General features: G+C 43.2%; 1 protein-coding gene across 1 annotated transcript in view; it reads right to left on the reverse strand.

The window, feature by feature from the left end:
• WNT11 (Wnt family member 11) overlaps positions 1-154 on the reverse strand; it is a 52,018-nt gene extending 51,864 nt beyond the window's left edge. The window contains exon 1 of the mRNA XM_038149240.1: positions 43-154. The gene's annotated coding sequence lies outside the window, so the exon portion shown is untranslated. The remainder of the gene's footprint in view (positions 1-42) is intronic.
• Positions 155-20,240: the final 20,086 nt, after the last annotated feature.

Here is a 20,240-nt window from a genome sequence, read left to right on the forward strand (position 1 = left end):
AGCTGGGTGACCGCTGCCCCGGAAAAGGACAGGGACACTTACCGCGCTCTGCCGGGAGATTTGGCTCCTCTGCGAGGTCGGGAACCACCGCCCAGGGTAGTGTCGTACCTCACCACGTCCTGCTGTCATCCTGCAGGTCCCACAACCTCTTCTCTGATCCTTCTGTAATCGGTGCAAAGAGCAGATGTTGAGGTCTGGTGTTTGCTTTCAGGTCGGTTTCGGGGTTGGAGGCTTGGTGATTGCCTGCTAAGGAAAGAGAAAGAGGATGGAAAATAGGAAAAGGGGAAGGGGAAAGAGAAAGGGGAAAGGAAAGGAAAGGAAAGGAAAGGAAAGGAAAGGAAAGGAAAGGAAAGGAAAGGAAAGGAAAGGAAAGGAAAGGAAAGGAAAGGAAAGGAAAGGAAAGGAAAGGAAAGGAAAGGAAAGAAAGGAAAGGAAAGGAAAGGAAAGGAAAGGAAAGGAAAGGAAAGGAAAGGAAGGAAAGGAAAGGAAGAAAATATAGTAGTAAGAAGGAGAAGGAGAAAAGAAAAAGAAGGAAAGGAAAAAGCAAACGTATACAAGAAAAGAGGAAAAGTAAAAAAAAACAAAAAAGGGAAAAAGAGAAAGAAAAAGAAGAAGGGAAAAGAAAAATAAAATTTAGAAGTTAAAAGAAAATAGAAAAAAGAAAAAGGGAAAAGGGGGGGAAGAAAAAGGAGATGATAACATCAAAAGAATAAAAGCAAAAATGAAAAAATAAAAAAGAGGTTAATAAAAAGGAAAAGGAAAAATTAAAACAACAACAACAAAAAAAAAGGATAAATGGACAAAGGAAAAAAAAGGAAAAAGAAAGAACATAAAAGGAAAATAAAAATAGAAGAAAAAACTTAAGATAAAAACAGTGTACGAAAGAAAAGCACAACTGGCTTCTGAACTTAAGGCCTTAATAGTCTGAATTTAAGACATCTGTCAGCTATGGGCTCTGAAAAAAGGATGCTGGTTGCAAAAGTACTTGTGTAATTTTTTTCATTTGGTTTAATTGTGTGTTTCAGGTGAAAAGAAAGAAGAGAATAAATGCTTTAGTGTCTGGATCAAGACACTCAGAACAGTTTCCTTATGATCTATTTTCAGGACAGCTACTTATATAGGATTTTTTTTGTGTGTCTCTGGCCCTTTGCTGATTGCATTCATACACACAAGTCACAAAAGGTCCTGTGTGAAATGCAAAGAACCCTGTATACACAATCCCAAATTCCCAAAGCCATTCTATTATTTGTTTAATACCAGGTTTTGCCAGCAGCTTTGCACAGTATGTCCATTTTTCTTTGTGTGACAGTTGCCCAGAAGTACTCAAACTGCTCCAAACTTCCATTTCCCTTGTCCTTCTCCCATCCCACCGACCCTCAAAAATGTGTACCTATGAGGAGGAGGTTTTGTCAGGGCTCTCCAGGGAGGACTTATTTACATGGGGAAATTGCCTGGTATATCTATTGCAGTCTGACTTGCTGTGCAAAAGCTCTGATTTCTGTATAAATAGCCTTTTTCCAAATTACCTTAACCTTTAAAGAGCAGTTGTTATTAGTCAGCAGGTGTAGAAGTAGTAAGTTGTGGCAGTTGTAATATTCATGATTATGCAGTAGGCATCTGCTGTGCTCAGAACTGTGCAAACAACATGGCTAGATGAGTCCTTCCACAAGATCTTCACTGAGAGATGTAGGACTCCAGGGGCCTCTTCAAAATGCAGTTTATTACATCCAAGATGTTACAGCAGTCCAGGGTGGTGGGTGACAGAGCCTGTGCCTACAGCTGTCAGCTCCAGCTGCAGGCAAGCCTGAAAACCCTTTAGTTTTGGTTACAATGCATTATATTCTTTTCTTTGCTGAGCATCTTAATACAGAAGAACCAATCTACGCCTTTACTTTTACCTATAGCCTATCATAACTACTATAATTACCATATTCATGTTACTGTTCTCCAATCACTAATAGTTAGTACATTACAGTTTAAACTAGAAGTTGTTTTTTCAGTTTTATTGCAGTGTAAAATTCTGAGACCTTTTTTCTATTTGCAACATCTGCTGACTTGTTTGCCTGTGCTATCTTTCTGCTTGGTAAAAACATCTTCTTGTTTGAGGTGGGTTTATCCTTTGCTCTAAGTCATAAAAACCCCTTCTAACTAACATACCCTTTGCCTGCTTGGTTATCCAGTAAGACTGGCACAGCAATTCTTTCCTTCTATATCAAAACTTGCTTTCTTTTCTATTCCTTCTTCAATTTCTACATTCAAAAATCTTTCTGCTAAGCATACACATCTGTGAGACTTTCTTGTCAAACCTTCATCCTTCCCAAAACTTCATGGTCTTCATGACTGGCCTTAATAGGTGCTGAGAGGTGATGGTGTGGAGTAGTGTCTTAGTTTGAAAAGACAGGTGTTTGCTAAAGAAGGTAGGAGCCTTCCTTGAAATGAAAATGCAAACCCCCTCCCTTTGAATTATTATAGTTTTGAAATTAAGGGGGCTCTCAGGCAAAGATATGGGAGCAGGAATAACAGTTCTTTACTGGGAAAAAAAAAAAAAAAGTAAAGACAAAAATAAGAATGCAGTAATATAAAACAACACTGACAGAGTCAGAATACAGCCCGACACCCTGTGGGTCAGGATGTTGGTAGCAGTCCAATTGAATGGTGGCTGCAGTCCTCCTGGAGTGGCAGATGTGGTTCTGTTGAAGCAGTGATCCTGCAGAAGTGTGTAGTCTTCCTCTGAAGATCCAGTGGTGGTGTAGATGGGCCTGGTCTTCCTCTGGGAATTCAGTGGAGAAGACACCTGCTTCTATGAGAATACAGTGAGAAAAGGCTGTCTCTGGTGTCCCAAAATCTCAGATTATATCTAGGTAGGAATGCTTGGCTCCTCCCCCTGGGCAGAGCATCTCACAGTGAGATGCTGTAATTTTTGTCAGTCATGCAGTGACACTCAGTGGCCCATTAACAGCAGATATCTCCCAGAAGGAGGACTGGTTGTGGAAGAGATAAAAAACACTGCCCAGTTAACAAAAGATAAGTGACCCAGCTCTAACAGATGGCAATAGAATACACACCCCCAGCCACATCTCTCAACCTAAGACAAGTAGGAATGTGGAAAAAAGGAAATGGTTCCAATATGTGTGGTTTTCTTGAGTGCTAACAATTTGTTAAGGCACAGAATCACGGAATCATTAAGGTTAGAAAATCCCTGTAAGATCATTGAGTCCAGCACTGACAGGGCCACCACTATACTATGTCTGACATGCAGAGAAATCTTTAAAAAATTGGCACTGGAGTACAAGTGTACTTTGCAACACTACTTGTTGCAGTGCCCATGGGAGCTACATGTCCATGTGTTCATCATGACAAAAGGACATAGGAGATAGCAGTGAAAAGGTGGGAGAAAGAGTAAGAAATCAGAAGGATACATACATGAAGGATATAGGATAAATATGCTCTGCACTATCCACATGCATACAGGAAGTTATTCAGGAAGAGCCTTGGGAAGTTTAAAACCATTCCAAACCTTTAATCTGAGAAATTTTGTACATAGTCAAGCCCTCAGGCTTGATATGCCAAACTATTTCAGCATATACTTAAATACTCTTTATGTGACATGATGTGTTCTAAGTGCTTTGATGAATCAAGGAAGTCCATGGTTGAATTGTTCCTGGTTTTTGTCTCCTGCTTTTCATCCTCTGGTGGCAAAGCATGGCTGCTTTGGGGCACCCTGGAGGTTGGAAGCTGCCAAGGTGTGCATGTGAGGGTTTATTTCACCGGACCTGGGTGCTGAACCAATAATCTAAATCTAAAAATTTAGTTGTCATTAAAAGTCATTAAAAGTCAGGAGTCCTACTGCTTCTGTGGGTCAAAGCTATTACCAGTCCATGCAGGATTTATGAAGAGTGTCTATGGAGCTGGGACACAGAATCATAGAATAGTTTAGGTTGGAAAAGCCCTACAAGATCACCAAGTTCAAACATTCCCCCAGCACTGCCAAGCCCACCACTAACCCATGTCCCCAGGTGCCACATCCACACAGCTTGTAAATCCCTCCAGGCACTGGGACTCCAACACTGCCTTAGGCAGCCTGTGCCAGGGCTAAACAACCCTTTGGGAGGAGAAGAAATTTCTTGTAATATCCAACCTGAACTTCCCGTGGTGAAACTTGATTCTATTTTTCTTGTCTTATTGCTTGATACCTCAGAGAAAAGACTGACCCCCCACCTCCCTGCAGTGTCTTTTCAGGCAGTTGTAGAGAGTGATAAGGTCTCCCCTGAGCTTGAGAAGACTGACATCAGTCTTAAAAGCTACCATGGACAGCACAGGTGAGACTTCCTGCACCCAGACTTCAGCTACACCTGTCCCTGACTTCAAATGCAAATCAGCAGGAGTGACTCTCACTCAAGAAGTCCTGCCATCCCTTGCAAAAGTCCTAAATCTGTTGCAGACCTTCCCAGACTCGCACTATATGAACCATACCTCTGCCATTGAGAGCAAGATACCACACAGGTGCTGAACTCAAATGGATTTCAACCAACCACACAGACACAAAAAAAGGCATATTCTGTTACTAATGCCCTAAGACCACCCGTGCACCCTTCAGTAGCATTTCATCTATCATTTGTTTTTACATGTGTATCTCCTCTCTCTCTCTTCTTCCATCCCTGCCACAGAAGAAGGCCCTCCATGGATGACTCAGGAAAATATTATACATCTGCAGATCCAGGACTCCACTGTAAACTCTGTTGGAGCAGAGGTCCATGCTCATTCATTTAAAAAACCTCTACAGCAGTGTGCTGAGTCATGGCACTCTCCAAATATTTAATGATATGATACAATTATGTGTATTGTGGGGTGTGGTATTACAGTTTTATCAGTGAATTTCAATGTGCTGTGTGCTATGAATTAGCTTTGAAAGCTATCATCCTCCCAAAGGGGTTAGAGTAGCATTTCACCCAGCATTATTGTGTGTTCTTCATGTGGCAGCCAAAGGAGCCATGGATAAATGCTCCAAATGAATTTTTAAAAAATTGTTTAGCTGGCACCAATGGCTGGAAGGTGCCCAAGCATGTGACAGGATGCCATTCCTACATTTTAAACAAGTATTCTGGTCATCTTGAGGCACAGGCCTCTGCTACAAATATAAATAACTTTGAGCTAGTGGCCATTTACTGTCCCAAAGCACAACTGGAATGGAAAAGTAAGCTCCATTACCCACACTCTGCATCAGGAAACATCTTTCTTAAATCCCCAAGATCTGCATTAACTTTAGTGAGTGGTTTTTTGGTGAGAAATCATGTATAATAATAAATTACAGGTCAGTGACCAGACTTGTGCCCTTGACCCTATTTACTAGCTAAGCAGATACGAGTTTTTCGCTGGTTTCCTAAGTTTCAATTCCAAGCATTGATAGGGACATTTTTTAAAAAGGCTTTGCCACCTACTAGAAATAAGCTAAATTATTATCATATGAATTTTGAATATTCACATACATACTTTATTTTCTGACAGGGAGAACAAGAAAAGACTGTTTGATGCTAAAATAATTTTCAAAATGCTGACGAGCAGGAGCACATATGAAAAAGTAAGGACTCAGAAAGTGAAGTTCTTCCAAATTAAAACAAGACTAGGGAACATAATTGAGGAGTCATTGCCTTGACTGCCTCATTGTTACTTCTGAGGGGCAAATACATTGGTACAAGACTGATCTGCACAGCATCCAGAGAGAAGTGCCATATCTCTGGGAAGGGGAGGATAGCTTCTGATACATTATTTCTTTTTTTTAACATGAGTTTGTTCTGAAGCCATGCAGTGGGTTAATAAATAATACATTTTGGCAGGGACCCAGCAGGGACTGGGATGGCAAGGAGTGACCCTGCAGATGCTGAGGAGAGATGTGTGAACATCTACCACAGCCACACTTCATTATGCATGGAGAGGGTACAGCTCTGGCTGCGTCTCAGCAATGCCTGGCAGCTCTAAGGTAAATAACACAAAGGTTTTTGTCCCAAGATTTTGCAGTCAGAGGGAGGCAAAAGCTCTGTAGTTCTTCTTGTAGTGCCAAAACCCTGGAGATGGAGGCTACAGAGGCCATATGCAAACTGTCTTGTACCTACACCATAGACAGCTTTACAAGGGGATGAGACCACTCTTTGTCCTTCCTCTGGCATACAAGGCCACCTCTGCAAATCAGAAAGATTGCAGCAACCTGAAATTTCTCCTCCACCAAACATCTTGCAGAAAATTATGGCATTTTCCAGCGTGAAATGTAAGCCTGAATAGTTATTCTGCCTTCATTTTCCTCCTGCCCTTAAATAGCAGACATTTTTGTGCAGTAGCATCCCAATTATCTGCCTGTAAAGGTGTGGCCACAATCCATTTTTCCTAAATTTCAGTGGGTTTTGTCTCCCTCGCCTTCTCTTTATTATCATCACTCATCACCCATGTTGTAGGAGTGCCTAGTCCATGCCCATTTCAAGCCACAGCAGTGACAAGTTCTTGTCCCACTGCACCAGCCCAGCTCCCATCACCAGCCAGAGAAAATCAAAGCAGTTTCTCGACTTTTGTGCCTTTTGGCTGCAGACCAAGTAAGCCTGACCTTCTGCCTCTGGGACTGACCAGAAAAGGCTTCTCTTCCAGACCAAAGGTCCCACACCTACCCCAACACTGCTTTTTACAGGCTAATAAAAAACAGCTGTCAACTCCTCTCTCCAAAGCTGAATGCTCCCTTCAGGGTGGAGGAGTGCTTTCCTTTCCCTGAAGAAGTCCAGTAACCCCTCCTTTGCTGCAGTGCTGGAGCTGGAGTCCTCCTTGCAGGGGGGCTTAGCTGTGTGTGCATAATTAATAGCAGCAATTTGCAAGAGTGGAGAGAATGACACCAGCTGGAAAGGATAAAATGCATAAATTGTCTTTTTAGAATAGGAGGAATAATGTAAAATGTTCAAGGGGGTGCCTTTCATTATCGTCCCTGCTTTGCGGCTGCTGGCTGAGAGTAGAAACACCTCATCATAAGCAAGATATTTGTTAGACAGCCTGTTTCTGCCCAATTTTATTCTAGTCTCTAATCCCAACATTCATTCTGACTCTGTGATGTGAAGCAGGGAGCAGGAGAAAGCTGTGCCAGGTTTTGCTCTGAGTCATGGGTCTCAGGACAATCTCCTGCAAGGCAGCAGGAGGGCCAGGTTATCCAAAGGGCTTTTGGAGAGGTCTTCAGACAAGACTGACATCCAAAAAAGAGGGTGGACTTTTTTCAGGGCTTAAGGCAGTCATCCCTGCTATTATATCTCCTAAACAGATATACCAGTGCTTCCAATGCTTCAAAAATAAGATTTCTGTAGCCTAAGTGGAAGCTGAACATCTCTGCAAACCCATCCGTGACCAAAGGGGCTTAACATTTCTGAAGATCCAGACACAAATGTCCCCACTGAAAGGACATTCTTCTTCCAGGTAACAAGCAATAGAACAAGAGGAAATGGCCTCAAGCTGTGCCAGAGAAGTTTAGATTGGGAATTAGAAAAAAATTTTTCTTCAAAATGGTTGCAAAGCCCCAGAACAGGCTGCCCAGGGCAGTGGTGGAGTCCCCATCCCTGGAGGGATTTAACAGATCTAACAGGATGTGATACTTGGGGACATGAGTTAGTGGTAAGCTTGACAGTGCTGGGAGAACAGTTGGACTTCACGATTTTACAGATCATTTCCAACCCAAATGATTCAGGGATTCCATGGCTCTATGACACATTTTTAGACTAGGCAAAGCAAAGCAAGACTGAGATGGGCCATGGGTCACCTTGCTTATTTGCAGTCCATGGCCTTGAACAGAGAATGTACAATGCCCAGACTGGGGAAGGATCTCAAAGCAACCTGCAGTGCTCCAGCTCAGCCAAGTATTTCTGTTTGCAACTGTGAAAAAAAGCTGCTTTTTGATGGAAACTTCGGACAGCACGGAGATTAATAGCATGATCACCTTATGACCTAGCTTGACAAAAGCTGGCAAGGTAGCAGACAGGGTAGCAAAGAAGGTACCATTCTTTGAAACTCAGACTGGAACAATTTGGACAAGGAAAACCTCTCTCAAATATACCCTGGGCAATTTAATCATAAACCATAGACAACACCAGGTTTTTATGGTTTGCCTGATGTTGTGATGCACTAGATAGTTATATGGATGCTGCACTGGGTGTTATATTACATGCATGTTTCCCCCTTTCCCTCGGGTGGTTTGTTCCCTTGGTAAGGTGATCTGTCCCTTGTAGCCCCTCCCTTCGCCCCTCCTCACTGGTGTCCCATTGGCTGCGGCCTTCCGTCCCCACCTCCCATTCCGCGGGTGTAAATGTCCCTTGGGGTTGGAATTCTCTCTCTTTTTTCACCTGGATGGTCTATGATGCAGATGTCCCTTTTCAGCTAATAAAACAGGACATCAGAACCACGTGGAGAAAGAGCGCTTCTCGTCCTTTACTTCGTCCATGTAGGATCCGTGCGGGCTTAAATCCCAAACTAGCCTGCGGGATTTACAGCCCGAGACCCACGGATCCTTCAGCCTGAAATCTTTGCTTTTTACAGGAGTCAATTCATACATCTGTCTCACTCAATCCTTTGCTGACTTGGAAACATAAATTTTGAAGCAAATCTGTACAGCTCAAGGGGGGGGGGGGGGTCTACTTTTTGAGCATCCATGTCTTATTTAGTCCCTGCTAATACTACAGGTGCCATTTTCTCCCTGCTGGGACACAACTGTGGATACCCAGGGTTCCTCATCTGCTTGCACTGCTGGGAGACCAGCGCACAAAAACACAGTCTCTGATTTATGAAGGCATTCTTTAAGACATGCTTAAGACATTCTTGAAATATCCAGCCTAAGTTATCTTCCTTTTCAATTGGTTTCATTAAAGAATGATCTTTAAGGGGATGCTATGAAAACCTTTCATCCTTTCCTAGAAGCAGCCAGGTTTGGTTGTTAAGCTCTTATCCTAAACTGCCAGGAACAAACCTGAGATGAATCTTTTTTGTTGACAGCAGTGATTTTTTTTCCCCTGAGTGATTTCTCTGTAATGCTAATGTGATTTCTCACTGATTCAACCTTATGGTTCTGTTAGGTTTTCTGTTTACCTACAAACAGGGTTTGGTTTGTCTTCTATATTGGGGTGTGTTCATCATAGAAAACATTGTGAAATAGATTCTGAGCAAAGTATAGCACTTTTAAGGTTATAATATGAATTCATGGCCTGAGTCAGCACTGAGTTACTTGAATTTTATTTCAGAGCCATTTCAAGGATTAATTATAGGCTGGCACAAAAGGTTAGGCAGGTATTTGTTCCTTTTGCTGCTTGGCATCATCGCTCTTAAATAGCAAAGGCTGCTACATATCACTTATTCACTTAATTGTGAATTACTTAATTCTGAATTGGGATCTACAGAACAAATATTCATGAAGATATTTTAAGTGAGGAACTCTGTAGGGTAAATGCTCATGAAGCTTATTCTCTCCTCAGCCAAATACAAGGCGTGTTTGAAAGCTATATGTCACTTTGTTCACAGAGTCAAGTACTTGTCAGCATGAGTACAGGAAGTTCATTAAGGTGAAATATGGGGAAAAGCAATGGGGTCTTGTTTGAGCCACCTTACTTGGGCATATCCTCACAGCCACCAGTGCTGATAAACATGGAAGCTCAGCTGCAATGTGGAGTGGCCACAAAAGCCTGAAGACAGCACACAAAATTGTCTCTTCTGATACCATGTCCATCCCTTGTCCTCACCAATCTCTGTGAGCTGAGTTAAGCAGAAGTCTGGATGCCTCTAGAGGATGTTACTGACAGGGAGTGGTCATGCTGGCATGACTTAGCTGGGGTTATAATGCTGCTTCATCAGCTCACAGAGACTTGGGACATGAGCCCTACAGGGGACACCCCACCCCACCTGCCTAACACGCTGTTTCCCTGGAAGTGAAGGTTGTTATACTAAATTCAAGGAGAACTAATACAACCAAACAGCATGCCACCCTCAGAGTAAATAATTTCTTGAAAATATCCGGTCTAAATCTCTTTTAGTTTAAAAGAGTTTTTCTTTCTCCTATCACTATCTGCCCATGTTAAAAATCACTCTTCAAATCTTTTATAAGCCCTCTTTAAGTACAAAAACACAATAATGATGTATCTCCAGAGCCTTCTCTTCTCCAGGCTGAACACCCCCAGCTCTCCCAGCCTGTCTCCAGAACAGAAGAGATTCAGCCCTCAGAGCATCTTCACAGCCTCCTCTCGACTCATTCCATCAGCTTTGCATCCTTATGATGTTTGGGTCTCTAGATATGGAAGCAGCTCTGCAAGTGGGGTATCACCAGAGCCAAGCAGAGGGGCAGAATCACCTCTCTTGAACTGCTAGTAAATAGTATTTAAACATGGACATCAGGCTCTGTGATTCATCCAGTCTGCTGGGTTGGTACAGCTGCCTCACCTGACACAGCCCCAGCTGGCTCATGAGTGTGCCTGTGCTTTAACAGTCCCTGCTGGCAAGGACCAGCCTGCCTATAGACCCAAGAAGTTTAGATGTCATCCTGAAGGATGCATTCATACAGGGGCTGAGGGCTCTAGGCTGTAACCATTTTGGGATACATTCCCTGTTCCTCTCCAGAACAGAGATCTAACCCAATGCTTTCTTCTTGTCTTTCAGTTTCTGAATCTAGTCCCTGATTGGTTCAGAGGAAAAGTTCCACTAATATCAACAGCACATGACCAGTTGTGAAAAGCCACAGCCTTGATAAACTACAATAATTCATATTCTCTGAGGAACTGCTTCTCCTTCTCACTGCTCTGTTTATACCTCCGACAGCTATGATAACAGTAAGACTTTTGCTACAAGAACAACCCAGAACTTGCTACTTCCATGTGAAAACATAACAGCCTCAGTTACTGACTCATCCTAATACTCTGTGGGACAACTCCTATATTTTTACACTTTTTAAACAATTTGTACTTCCCTGTTCTTCTGTCTTCTGCTCTTTTTTCCTTCAGCATAAAAAGTGAATGCAATATTCTTTGGTTTTTGTTCCATTTTCTTGCTGGTTTTGGTGGTTTGGTGGTTGGTTTTTTTTTTTTTTTATGAACTGGAGAAGGTGAGCTAGGGAAGGAGCATATCAAAGCACATCAAGGCACACAGAGGAATGACAAGCCAGCAGTTTTGCTGCTGGCAGAGATATATGTGGCAGAAAGCATCTCTGAATAAACAATAATTAACAAAACAAAAAAAAAAAAAAAAAAAAAAAGCAGCAGAAAGCTTTCTTTCATTCAACCAGGCCAAAAAAGAAAAATTTTGGTAAGAAATAGTCTGAGAAAGTGCCTGAAGAGCTGGAAGTAGGTTCTGTATCATACAGAAGAGCCAAAAATGTGTTTAGCCACAAATGGCATGTGATACATTGCAAAATGCATCAAGAGGAGATATTTAAAGGGTGGGATGGTTGGTATGGGGAGGAAAAGGAGGGGGGGGGGGGGGGGCATCGCTGTGGGAGGAATATCTTTAGCCTTCAAACAACAGCCACTAAAACATCCCAAATGCTCTGCCTCCCCAGAGGTGACAAGGGTTGAAAGTTTTGTGCAGGATGGCTTTGGAGGGATAATATAATCTCATTTTAAATTATTTTTAACTGTTCCTTCCACAGTGAGAAGGAAAAGCCCAAAGATAGGGCCTGATTCAGGGACATCAGTAAGATTTGGATTAATGGGGTTTGGATTGGACCCATGGTGTGAGATACAATGCTCCAATCTAGCCATAAATTAAGTGACTTCCATAAATGTTTATATTTCCTTTAATTTATTTAACCAAGAAAGTCAGCAGAGGCCCATAGGTCTCAGTATTAAGAATGAACTGGCCAAGACAGCAGCAGATAAAACTCGCACCAGCGTAAATCAAAGCTTCCATAAGTTATACCATACCCAAGAAACCACTGGTGAGTAAGGCAATCAAAATGTGACCATTTTTGCTTTATTGTCTCATTCTCAGCTCTCACTTTCTGCTGGAGCCAAACATAATTTCTCCTTTGTCTTTTAAAGAGGTCCTGGAGACAATGGACCAAACTTATTGCAAACTCAGGGTCTAGAGTGGCAGCTCAGGAGCTGGGATTTACAAGAAACTCACAAATGTTTTGCCTTCCTTTATGATCAGATAATAACAAAGATGAGATTCAGAAGCTTTACTACTTCTTTTCTTACTTAATGTTGGAAAAGGCTGCACCTCCACCTTATTACACCCACATTATGAAAAATTATTGCAGCCTAGCATTGCTTTGCCCTATATAATTTGAGTTTTTCCGCACATAGACAGCTGTCTATATCCTGGAAATGGATGTGCTGAATTTTTCCCATCTCGGGGTGCAAAGAGTCATGGTGCCCCCCAGCAGAGAAGCTCGTTCAGCATTTCACCTTCCCTAGCACGAAGCTGCAGAGACACTGTGGATGCAGTTTTCACCAGAGCAAATATTTAATCTTTGAAAGTTCATCTTGGCAAGTAGCCCTTTTCCCATCCAGTCATTGAACCCACCTCCTCTGGCCTTTTGGGTGTAGCAAGTGCTCCTCTCCTCTCCTCTCCTCTCCTCTCCTCTCCTCTCCTCTCCTCTCCTCTCCTCTCCTCCCCTTCCCTCCCAGGACAGTACCAGTTTACAGCTGTGTTACAATGATTCTGTTCCTGCTACTACAATTGTGACTCTATCATGATTTCCATTACAAACCTCAAACTGGATTTCTTTGGCGGGATGGGGGTGGGGGTGGTGGTTTTTCTTTTCATTTGGTCTGTAATTTGATCATAAAAAGTCACGCTGGGATAAAATTCAGCTGCCAGTCTTGGATACTAAATCTGACTTAACCCTGAGGATGCTGAACTGCTTTCAGGTGTTGGGCACTGCTGTGGGGTGTTGGGCATGCCAAGGTGTGGGAGATGAGTCCTTAAGGGCAGCAAGAAGGGGTGGCCCACTTTGATTTGGGGTATCTGGGAGCCAAAATGCAGGGAAAATCCAGCTGGGCAATTCTGCATCCCAACTGCCATGGTCTCCTCAGCTTCTCTTGAACTACAAGCTGATATCCCTTATTCCTTTGATTGACATCTTTATTCCACATCCTCATGGGTATCTCATGCTTGATCTGTTCCTCTTCACACTAAATTTCTTAGTGCATTTAATGCATATATTCATTTAAAACCCCACAATAATTAAGTTTTACCAGATATTTGTCACTCTAAAATATCTTGAACCCTTTATTCTACATGTCACTGAATCACGTCTTTGATCAGTCCTTGTTTCCTAAGCCCCACTCAAGAGAAACTGAGTTTTTCCAGAAAGACCACTTAAGCTCAGGTTGGTTTTGGATCTGACAGCAGCTGCAACCCACAAGAAACCACTGGTCTCCGGAAAAACAGGGGCCAAACTCATCCAACCAGGGGCTCCTATGTTCCACCAGATCAGAATGCCTTTCAGTTGTCTCCTCAGGAGAAATTAAGGCAAGAACTCAGTAGAATCACAGAGTCATTTAGGCTGGGAAAGAGCTTTAGGAACATTGAATCCAACCATTAAACAGCCAATCCAGTCAGCGCTGCCACTAACTCCTGTACCCAGATGCCACATCTACACAGCTTTTAAATCCCTTCAGGGATGGGGACTCTACCACTGCCCTGGGCAGGCTGTGTCAGGGCTTCAGAGCCCTTCTGGGGAAGAAATTTTCCCTCTTATCTAATTCAAATCTCCCCTGTCACAACTTGAGGCTGTTCCTTCCTTTCTGTTTCTTGTTCCCTGGGAGCAGAGTCCCCAGCTGGCTCCACCTTCCTGTCAGGGAGTTGTAGAGAGTGAGAAGTTCCCCCAAGAGCCTCCTTTTATGCAGATGGAGCCTCCCCAGCTGCTCTTCATAGAACTCATGCTGTAGATCCTGAGCACAGCACGGACACAGCTGACTCATGGACAAGGATTTGCTGAGGAGAAAACACATCTACCATGAGGACACACTGCATCAGGGAAGGCAGAATGGGAACTGCTGATGTATCAGCTGCCCACAGATTCACCATCTCTGAAATGCTAAAGAGAAAAGGCCAGATGAAAAGAGAGTGGCACTGTCTTGCAGTTATGGTGGGATGGAGCAAGCACAGTTCCAGTTCAGCCCACCTTCTTTAGATACCTTCTCTAGCCTGGAAATAAACCCTTTCTGATGTGGTGCCTCCCTCCATCTATTTTTTTTTTTTTAATCTCAACATAATTGTTTATACTTAGGCACGCAGGTTTAAAGACAGCTAAATCAGCATGAGGTGGATTTTGATGGCAGCCAGTGAGCTTTTCTTCCATGGATGCTGCTGCTTCTCTTCAATGGTCTGTAGGTCACCCATGGCACTCATGCAGCTCTGAGGGTAAAAGATGATGGTGTAGACATGTTCAGGCTCCAAAGAACACAACAGATGGCTCTGTGCCTAGAATGCTATAAGGGACTCCTAGGAAAGCATCCAATCCCAGATCCATCCCCAATTCAGTCTGGAGAAAAGGATGTTCCCTCCTAGACCTGCTTATTACTCCTCTTTGCCTGGGACGGAAAGAGTGGAAGAGAAGGAGAAAGCACACTTCATTAAAGCAATGCAGCACAAAACCTGGACACATGTTCTCATCTGGAAAGCAAGCAGAATAGCACTTCCCTAGCCTGTGGGGACACAGTGAGAGGCCGTTAAAGACTTTTGCAATGATCAGATACTTTAGCCATGAACATCCTCCTGAGAGCTTAAAATTGATGGGATGAGGTATCATGACTGTACAAAACTCTAATCTATCAAAGCAATAATCTACGGAAGAAAGACACTTTACAACACAGTTACACAGCAGATGGTAAGTGACTCATGATGTGTTCCACCAATTGTACACAGGAAAACAGTATTAATAAAATATGCTGACATGACAGATTAATAGCTCAGAACTGCAATGCAGGAGAGGTTAGACTTGCCTATCCTTCCTCTGGGGTTCTTAACAAGAAGGAATTAAATAAATACTACAAACTTAAGATTAAATGCTAGTAATATTAAAGCAAGGCTTTGGTCTGCATGGAGGCTGTAAAACTGGTATCACGGGACTCAGTGTTTAATGTGCTGCAGTGACATCACTATAACACTGCACTGTGTAAAGATAAAGTGTGGCTCCTGCTGCTCATGCTGCCAACCCATCCCAGGATCTGAGAAGCCAGATGTGCTCCTCTGGCTTGGCACCACCTCTGGCAGCATCATGGGCCTGATCCTTCTCATCCTTTGCATATCATTGTGATCACTCCTATCCTGGGAAAAAAAACCTAAAAAATAGCCAAAAGGGTGGTGGTTTGTTTGTTTGTTTTAAACTTTTTGGAAGTGAAACACAACATCTTGCTGGAGCTTATCACTGCTAAATAATTTCTTGTGAGGCACATGAATTCACCTCATGTACATATTCTTCTCTTTGACTTTACTATTTAGATTCCAACAGAAACTGGGTGGAGATAAAGGAACAGTGGTTATTCACACTAGATCACTTAAAGTACTCAGAAAAATTGTCTAAGATGGTTTAGAACTTCCATAGTCAGTGGAAGGAGAGAAGATGCTCCAAAAGGCAATTGAGAGTCCTGGAGCTGAGGTCAGAACTGGCATTTTGGTTGGAAGCTGCTGTGTTTCAGGTGATGGTTTCCCATCCAACCCTAACCAGGAAACCTTGCCCACAAAAGGTTCGATTTGCTTCACCCTTCTCCAGCATTCAAGGAAGTGGATGTCTAATTAGTTGGCTCTCCTTCCTCTGAAGGTGATGGACAGTGTGGTCCCTACGACACCACTGCTCTTCAGGGGTCTGGAACAAGCTTTTCCCATTTCAGACTAGCATAATCACCAGCACTTCAGGAGAATTCTGGAAATTTGGATCTCTGTTTTCGAAAAAGCAAAACAGAAAAGGAGGTAAGGAAAGAAAAAGAACAAGAGTGGGGGAAAAAAAAGGAAAAAAGAAAATAAAAGAAGAAAAGAGAGAGGGAGAGGGAAAGGGAGAGGGAGAGGAAGGAAAGCATGAAGAAAGCCACCTTTGTTCTTTGTTACATTAAGTTTAAAACACCACACTGGTAGCAATATATCGGCCTCATTACACAAAGACAGTAAGATCCAGCTAGCTCATAATTCCACCAATAAAGATCATGATTTGTCAATAAAAATTAAGGCAGTCACTGATCCATAGTCTAGATTTCCTGCTTGGAGTGGAATTGTAAAATATGATGATTAAATTTGGTGCAAAACAGTGCAAATGTGCAAGCTAAGCCAAGTAAAAATATACTACTCCTCCTCTTGCCACTGTCATATGAAGCCAGACAGGACCAGATCCTTCAGAAAACCCCAAACCACCTACAGCCATTGTGAAGAGAAATCCCATTTTTTAAGCTGTATGGAAAGTCTTTGCTCATGATTTTATGTGTAACTTTTTTGGCAATTTAGAAAAAGAGGCACAGGGGGGCTTGACTGAAAACTGATGACACAATCTCTCCCTGCTCTTAGCATTTTGGCATGCAGCACAAAAGCATTTCTGAAATCCCTCCAGTATCTAGATCTGTACCTGGAATCTTTTTAGGACTAATATTAAAAGTGTATGGTATATTAGAGGCACATCTACTCAGAGGAGTGAACATCAAATGAGTTTCCCACCTTTCTATCAGTGAACAATAAAAGGTCCAAAGACCTGTGTGATATATTTTTGCCTCTGGTGGGAAAAATGTTGATAAAGTATCTTCAACTTAATTTCAAACTAATTTGTTTGGTGTTTTCTCAAAGAGCCTTAAAAATGTTGGCAATCTCCTAAGTGTGACTACAGTTGTTTAGTCAGTTCCTAACCCCACCACTGAGCCCTGGTCTTCCAGGAACACATGCCAAAATAAAACTTGAAAAAAAAATACATGTGGTCTTTACATAGAAGTCTTAAGGCTATCCAGATCATAAATTTGTTTTGGGGTGTGTGGCAATACTTATTTACTCCAAATTGATTGTTTTCTTTGTGGGAGCTTTTCAGCCAAGTTAGAAAGCCAGAAAGTGATGATCATAGTAAATCCATAACATATCTTTAAGTAATAGCTGAAGGCACTCACCAAAACTTATCCTCAGAAAAAAAAGATATGAGACATTCATTCAAACATCCTGAGTTGATCCCACATCTTGGGCAGACAGGGAGGGGCAGGGAGCAGATTCTCTGTGGATTCTGCCTCTCTTCTCTGTTCAGGTGAGGTCCCACCTGCAGAGCTGCCTGCAGCTCTGGGGTCTCCAACATCAGTAGGCCATGGAGCTGCTGGGGAGAGTCCAGAGGAGGCCACAGAGGTGCTCTGCGAGCTGGAGCACCTCTGCTCTGGAGACAGGCTGGGAGAGCTGGTGGTGTCCACTCTGGAGAAGGGAAGGCTGCAGGGATATGTAATTGTGGCCTTTCAGTAACTGAAGGGAGCCTGCAAGAAAGATGGAGAGAGGCTAATTACAAGGGCCTAAAAGGACAGGACAAGGGGAATGGCTTCCCACTGCCAGAGCGTGAGGGTAGATGGCATATTGGGCAGAAATTCTTAGCCGTGAGGGTGTTGAGGCCCTGGCAGATTGTCCAGAGAAGCTGTGGCTGCCTTGTCCCTGAAAGTGTTCCAGGTCAGGTTGGGCGTGTCTTGGAGAAACCTGGTCTAGTGGAAGGTGCCTTGCCCATGGCAGGGTGTTGAACTGGATGACCTTTAAGGTCCCTTCCAACCCAAACCATCTATTACTCAATGATTGTATGATTTGAATCAATGAAGATGACCAGGGGAATAGTAATGCCGTTATTAGAGGGCTGCAAACAAAAAAGCAAAACTCTGGGAAAACAAAGAACATCTGGTCTTGAGATTTGAGATGGAGATGAGGCTCTTCTGAGTGTCAGCAAAGGAGCAGGCCAAGGTACCCCACCCCAAGCAAACAGCTTGTGGCCTCACTACGGCTGCAATGGTGCAGCTGCTTCTGGGAAGCTTTGGGATGAGGTTTGCTTTCAAGTTTTAATTATGTAAACTTCAAAGTGGAATCAAAAGTCAAAGAACTTGGGCTTGTGGGGCAGAGCTTTTCACGGTCTTCACCACTGCATTTTTCTAAGGGAAGGGTCTGCATCTGCATACATGTTTCAGTTCACAACAAACCCAAACAAAGAGGTGAGCTCCAGGTGAGCACCTATCACATGCTGACCAAGACTGGGCCACAGGACTGGCTATAGCTAATTTTTTTTTTTTAAGCCCTCTGAACTGTGGATGGCAAGTTATCAGCACCTTTTCACTCTGCATAGCCTGGTGGTGTGGATATGGTTAATGTTGGGGTATGGCTGAAGGCCATGTAAGCTCCCAGAAGCTCCCAGCAGTTGAATTCATAGCCATGTCTATACTGCCAAATAACAAAGTCTAGTGAGTGTCCCTGACCCTGAGACCAAGGGGTATGGACCGTATGGACCAGTATCTGCATTGCTCAGGGCTGTCCCTGTCTTGAGCACACCCCCCTAGAGAGCACACGGCTTCTCCCAGCTCAGGTGTTGCCCCTCTGGCCTTAAGACAACAGAACTGTTTTGTGTGGTTTGGCCAAGTTAAACTGTCTGCAATAATATGTGGGGTGTGCTGCAGACCACTGGAGTGGTGTTTTCTAGCACGAAACCCATGTTTGAGGGTGTGAAGCCTCTTTGGATATGCTGCATGGGACCAGCAAGGCCGAACAGGGTCAGATTGACATGACTGCCCATGAGGACTCTTGAGTGAACTCACCTCAGGCTGGGTATGTGGCAAGGGAGTGAGCAATGTGGACCATCAGGATGGTTGCAAGCTCATCTTTTGGTGTTCTCCTGGTCAGCAATGCAGACAAACCTTTTTTGCTGGGTCAGCCATGTATTATGTGGAGGTGAAAGAGGCATTGTGCCTTTTGCACCTTGCACATACAGCTTCCTCTCTACTCCCAACCTTTAAGAAACTGAAATGCAACGTGGCAAATTCAGGTCTGGGGAAAGAGTTTGAAGCGAAACCCGCATTACTCCTCCACTCATCAAATTCCTCATCTCTTTGAACATGAGCCACAATAAAACCAATATTATAACAAAGGGGAGACTAAATTAGCATCCTTAGTGAGTGCACCATACATGGGGTAAGAGACATCTGACCAAATGCAGTCATCATCATGTCCCCTTGTGTTTGAACTAGTCATGTCCAGCTTACCTTGAAGTCAACATAGAAAGAGGGACATTGACAAACATTTTCTATGACATGCAGTGTTGAGACACGATAGATGAACTGCTCTCCAAGAAACCCTCCAAACCAAAGACATCTGATTGCTGATGCAGGTGAGAAGAATCCATGTCCAAAAGGAACCAAGAACCCTTTCATTTACAACATTGTCTCAACTACTAGCATTTAAAAATAATTCTTAGGCACCCAAGACACTCAATTACATGGATGGAGGTGGATGGGTGAGCCTGTGGAGTATATGCAGAAGTAGGGAGTGCTAGACTTGAGATGCAGTGAAGGGACATTAAGCAGCAGAGGAAATGTGCCGGGTTAAACCAGCATCTATATGCAAAGGAGAATGCATTGTCTGAGCAATAGCTTTCCAACATCAAGGAGCAGTAAATAAGCTGAAGAAAGAAAAGCTGTGGCAACTGCACTACAGAAGTAGAAAGAATAATACATTGCTTTCCTGTTGGCAGGAGCCATATATTTCCCTTTCTGGGCAAGGGTAAAAGGCAGGTCCCACAACTCCAGCATCCACCTCGCCATGCATGGCTGGTTGGGAAATCCCAGTCTCTTGGCAAAAGCATTTTTGTAGCTGTGATGGTTCATGGAAAGTCAACTGACCTGTTTAAACCCACTCTGAACCTCTGAAAAGTGAGCACTGGCTGCCCGGGCGAGACGCTCTGGAACTCGTGTTTGCAGGATACAGCCCCAGGAGCAGGGCAAAATTCAACAAAATGCAACATAATTAACTTCAGATATACCTGTCAAGATGTCACAGACACAGTCCTGGAGAGGAGCAGCATATTATTTGTTTCTCATAATGTAGCAATTATCTTGTTGTAAGAGGGGCTCTCTCCAGTGCTCCCTTGCTGCCTTTTGTTTTTCTTCCACATTGATTCACACATTATTTAACTTTTGACTTGGACACAGCAGGTTAAAGCATTTAACAGCTTGGCTGCTTGCTCAGACAGAGCTGAGAAAGGGAGGGGAGGAGGAGGTAGCAATTTTTTGCCTTACATTTTCAAGGTTTCTGTGCTACAT

Source organism: Motacilla alba, chromosome 1, assembly GCF_015832195.1.
Source record: "Motacilla alba alba isolate MOTALB_02 chromosome 1, Motacilla_alba_V1.0_pri, whole genome shotgun sequence".
Taxonomy (NCBI): Eukaryota; Metazoa; Chordata; class Aves; order Passeriformes; family Motacillidae; genus Motacilla; species Motacilla alba.